Here is a 5,380-nt window from a genome sequence, read left to right as displayed (position 1 = left end):
GTTTTTTTTTTTAAATATTGTGTTCATTAGGTATTTTGAATTTTTTTACATAAAGAAAGAAAAAGGAAAGAACTTATACAGCACTGATAGATCAACAAAATAAACCAAAAAACTGGAGGCATGTACATAAATGACAGCAATTATTTGAGAAAAGTAATGAAATGGAGCTAAATCTTTATTTCTGAACTAGCTAAATAATTAGCTTGGAGTTAGCTCTGCGCTGGCTGCTGGTGGGGAGGATGACAGCAGGGTGTGAATACTTTCTGCTGGGTTAAAACCTTCATGAAGCTGAAGGATCTCCTGGACCTGCTGGTGATTCTGAGATCACGACCTGCAGTTTAAAATGTTTAGATGAACAGAAGATCAAATGTGAGGAGGAGGAGCAGACGGGCTGGTAATCGGACCTTAGCGTGAGGCGTCAGCCGGCTGTAGAAACACAAACATGATGTCATCCTCCGCTAACCGGGTCACACAGAACTTCTTTCTAGGACTTGAGCTGCTGCCTGGAAACACCCTCACAGCCGGAGGAGGGGCTTTCTGCGCTCACCACAAACCGCCGCTGACATCCAGGAACCGAGCAGCGCCGCAGAACTGAACCCACCCAGGAACTGAGCCAGGAGGGTTCTGGACCAGCAGTTTCTGGACCAGCAGCAGGGTTATGGACCAGCAGGTTCTGGACCAGCAGGGTTCTGGACCAGCAGGGTTCTGGACCAGCAGTTTCTGGACCAGCAGCAGGGTTATGGACCAGCAGGTTCTGGACCAGCAGGTTCTGGACCAGCAGGTTATGGATCAGCAGGGTTCTGGACCAGCAGGTTCTGGACCAGCAGGTTATGGATNCAGCAGGGTTCTGGACCAGCAGGTTCTGGACCAGCAGGTTATGGATCAGCAGGGTTCTGGACCAGCAGGGTTCAGGACCAGCAGCAGGGTTCTGGACCAGCAGGTTCTGGACCAGCAGGTTCTGGACCAGCAGGTTATGGACCAGCAGGGTTCTGGACCAGCAGGTTCTGGACCAGCAGGTTCTGGACCAGCAGCAGGTTCTGGGTCGTTGGTTTGTCCCTCTGACCTGTTGCAGGAATCAAAGTTTCTCTGGTCTCAGACTTTCGTCTTCTGGTTCTGAAATGTTCTGCAGGTGCCAGAAGGTCCACTGAGGAACCGGCTTCATGTGGCTCTGGAGGTCAGAGGTCAGAGGTCAGCCTGATCTCTGGTTTCCAGCTGGACAAACTGAAGCTGTGCATTGACTCTAGATCTGTAACTCTAGATTGTTCCTCTTTAATAACTTCATCCACACATTGATCTGCTCTCAGCAGCTGTTCGGTGATTGGATGGGGTCAAAGGTCACCTGGTGACTTAAGCAGAGGGACCTAACAATTGTAAAAGTCGCTCTACTTCAACATATTTATACTCACGAGTAAAAAAGTATTTGGTAAAAATGCTGAGTAATTAATCAAATAATCAATATTTTAAAATTACATCAAACGGATCAGAAAATAAAGTGGAAATTTTAGTGTTTTAAAGTCCAAAATGAAAATAGTATAAATAACATAACTACAAAATATTTTTCTCCGTTTCTGAAGCAGAAGCTGCAGGTTTGTGTTTGGTGAAAGTTTGTGAAGAACTCACTGAATATTTACTGAAATTAATATTTCATAACTCAGGTAAAAGTTCTGCATGATTTTTACCAAAACGTTACTTTAGTAAATGTAACAGGAATACGACCAGCTGTCTGTCTTTGAGTTAAGGAAATGTCACAAGTTTTACATTTTGAACTGTTTGTGAAAGACAAAATCAGTTATGTTAACTATTTATTAATTTTGTTATGTCTCTAAATTATCACTTTAAAAAACTTAAAAGGCGGGAATCGCGACCATTTCCCAGAATGCCTAGCAGCAGGTTGTTGTTTTACTTTGATTAAAATAAATGTGAGCAGATTTCAGTCGATGTTTAATAAAATGTTCATGCAAACTGGATGAAGGAATCGAATCCTAGCTATGAATTATCATAACTCAGTAATGAAAATAATACAGAAAAGTTTTCCTGTTCAACTAGTTGAGGAAAGCTTGGTTGCATAATTTAACAGGATTATTTTTATTTACAGTATTAAATTTGAACAACTCAGATTGAAGTTAGAAAACGTGTCTCTTGATGATCTTTAATTTCTGAATTAAATCAAAAACAAGTGAAACTTCACAACCGTCAAACTCAGTAAAAGTTCCTGTAATAATTATGTTTGTGTTCATTTAGTTGAAGCCGTTTTCAGTCTGACTGGAGTTCAGACTTTATGAGTCCTGAAGGTCATTTTATTTATACAAAAATTTATTTTATTTATACAGCACATTTTCGGCAACAAGGTCATTCAAGGTGCTTTACATGAATTAAAAGGAAATACAAACAAAATAACAAACCAAAGGAAAGAAAACGGATCTAAAGTTGTACAGAATGTGAACTAAGTTCTCCTGTTCAGGCCAAGTTTCTAAATTCATTTCTAAATAGTGAAACTCTACAGTTTCTGATAAAATGAGCTACAGAGTCACTGATCTAAATCCTTTTCTGGGTTAAAGTCATATAAACTAAGCAGAGACGTTCCTGTTAAGTATTTCTGGATTCCAAGTTCGTAGTTATTCTGATTCTGTGTTTAATGTTGATCTGAATAGTGCGTACTCCACAATTTCTGATATTACTGATAAACTAAAATAATCCTTTTCTGAAGACGTTTAAAGGTTCACAGAATGACGTCTGTCTTCCCCCAACAGAACCAGAACCTCTGGTTTGGACCCATCAGACGGAACATAAACCTGCAGTTCCGCTCTCCGCCTGTAGAGGCCAGTGTTCCTTCAGTTCACTTGGACCCGAAGCAGAACTCTCTCTGCTCTCTCAACTTTACTGTAATTATGATGATTTTCTGCTTCGATGAAACGTCTGAATGTTACAGCAGAAAAGTTTTAATTGGTTTTTATACCATCCATCCATCCATCTTCTAACTCCTGGTCCCTCAGTGGGTCAGGAAGTGCTGGTTCCTCTCCAGCTAACGTTCTGGGCGTGAGGCGGGGTCACCTGGACAGGTCACCAGTCTGTCGCAGGGCAACACACACACACACACACACACACACACACACACACACACACACACACACACACACACCTAGGGCCAATCTGGAGAGACCAGTTAACCTGACAGTCATGTTTCTGGACTGTGGGAGGAAACTGGAGTACCTGGAGAAAACCCACCATGCAGGGAGAACATGGAGACTCCATGCAGAAAGACCGGGGCCAGGAATCGAACCCAGAACCTTCTTGCTGCAAGGCAACAGCTCTACCCACTGCACCACTGTGCAGCCGGTTTTTATATAAATATGTAAAATAACGTAATGACCCAACAGAACCGTGTGGTTCTGGAAACCTGTTTGGACCGTGGAGGTTCTGACTCAACGTTCTGTTACATTGAATGAACCTCAGATCTACTGCCTGTTTCTGCTCAACCGAACCAAAGAGTCCAACAGAACCAAACCAAAGTCCTGTTGCGTTAACGGGACTCTAACGCCGCCAATCAGTGGGGGGGAGGAGGGGGAGGGTCCCGCTGATTGGCCTCCCCCCCCCTGATTGGCCTTCGGTGGTCATCAGCGACATGAGCAGCAGCTTCTGCTTGCTGCTGAAGCTGCATCTGCTCGGCTCTCCAGCAGGAAGAGGAGCGCTGACGAATCACCGCTGGATGCCGTTTCCTAGGCGACGGTGAAGTACGCAGTTCCTGTAAACCTGATGATTTATCAGATAATTCCTGCTGCACATTAAAGCAGGTCAGAGAAAAGATGCTGAGATCATCTGTGCTCCGACCTCAGAGCGACCACATCCAAGCTGTGACATCACCGCGGGGGGCGTGGCCACAGCAGTCACCTCAGTTCAGACTCCCACGGGCAGGTGAAGATAAGATCAGATGAACTTTCCTGATCTCAGTCAGACGGACCAAAGCGCTGCGGCAGCAGAGCAACCAGCAGATGTGTAGTATGATAAGGAAGTCAGMATGAAGCAGAAACCAGCTGAGGGGCTGACAGGAAGCGCCGCGCCGCGCCGCGCCGCGCCGCGCGGCAACACGAACTACTGCAGCGACTCAGTCTGGACTGAAAAAATAGCTTCACTTGTGAACAAAATGTTCAGCTGCTCCAGTCACACATTTGAACAATAAACTATCTATCTAGATCTATATAGATCCACGTAGTTCCATCAAACCGCTCCACAAACAGCTTTAATCACGATGGTAACTAGACAATGATCACGATCCAGCTATGATTTACTGCGTTCACACCGCAGACTTCAAGCTCCGGTTTGGCAGAAATCAGATTTTTTTTTCCATTTTACTAATTAAACCCGACCGCAGCCACACGACCCAAAGGATGTGCAGAAGAAGAACGCAGTCACCGCCCTGCGGCGCTGTGTTGGGGGCGGTAAAGATGCCCGCCGCCCTGCGGCCCTGTGTTGGGGGCGGTAAAGATGGCCGCCGCCCTGCGGCGCTGTGTTGGAGGCGGTAAAGATGGCCGCCGCCCTGCGCCGCTGTGTTGGAGGCGGTAAAGATGGCCGCCGCCCTGCGGCGCTGTGTTGGAGGCGGTAAAGATGGCCGCCGCCCTGCGGCGCTGTGTTGGGGGCGGTAAAGATGGCCGCCGCCCTGCGGCGCTGTGTTGGGGGCGGTAAAGATGGCCGCCGCCCTGCGGCGCTGTGTTGGGGGCGGTAAAGATGTCACTTTGAAAACTATCAGATGTATTTCCACAGGTGGAAGTGGAACCGGTGGGATTTTGTTTGGGGTCTACAGATCGGAGTGGGCTCCTCTGCAGAGGAAAAGCCGGATCTCGTTTGGCTGCTGCTGCGTTCGACACTTTGACCTTTGGGAGCGAAGCTGACCGTCTAAACTTCAACCCCATCTGTCAGCCATCAGCTGAGATTTTACTTTGAAAATCACCAACTGTCTTAAAAACCGGCATGAGGAGAAGAGATGCTCCAAACATCTGTCCATGTTTTCTTCGTCTGGGGGACAGTCTGTCTCCAGGAGTCTCGGTCCAGTCCGGGGAAACGTCCAGGTCCAAAACCCGGTGCTCCGTCAGATCGTCATACTTTATTAGCAGCTGTCTGACATCCAGTTTCACGGTGTGTGTTGTAGTGGCTGCAGTTTTAGCTCCTCCTGCTTTAAATAAACTTCTATCCCGTCATCAAAACAGTTTATTGACTTATTTTTGTCGTAACTTGTCGTGTTTGCTGAACCGACAGACGTCTTAATGCGCAGGCAGCATCTGATGATCTGACAGAACCCTGGTCCAGATCCAGAACCCTGGTCCAGATCCAGAACACCGGTCCAGATCCAGAACCCTGGTCCAGATCCAGAACCCCGGTCCAGATC

At 46.5% G+C, this 5,380-nt stretch overlaps 1 protein-coding gene across 3 annotated transcripts in view; it reads left to right on the top strand.

Moving 5' to 3' along the window:
* The first annotated feature begins 1,892 nt into the window (after positions 1-1,892).
* il17a/f2 (interleukin 17a/f2) overlaps positions 1,893-5,380 on the top strand; it is a 12,353-nt gene continuing 8,865 nt past the window's right edge. For 2 of the 3 annotated variants that reach the window (XM_017303114.1, XM_017303113.1), the window contains exon 1: positions 1,893-2,882. The gene's annotated coding sequence lies outside the window, so the exon portion shown is untranslated. Of the gene's footprint in view, positions 2,883-3,304; positions 5,372-5,380 lie in introns of those variants that run through there. The other variant, XM_017303112.1, reaches the window with a different exon arrangement.

The sequence above is a fragment of the Poecilia reticulata genome, unplaced genomic scaffold (assembly GCF_000633615.1).
Source record: "Poecilia reticulata strain Guanapo unplaced genomic scaffold, Guppy_female_1.0+MT scaffold_181, whole genome shotgun sequence".
Classification (NCBI taxonomy): Eukaryota; Metazoa; Chordata; class Actinopteri; order Cyprinodontiformes; family Poeciliidae; genus Poecilia; species Poecilia reticulata.
The sequence above is the reverse complement of the archived record's forward strand: the minus strand, read 5'-3'. Positions and strand labels throughout refer to the sequence as shown.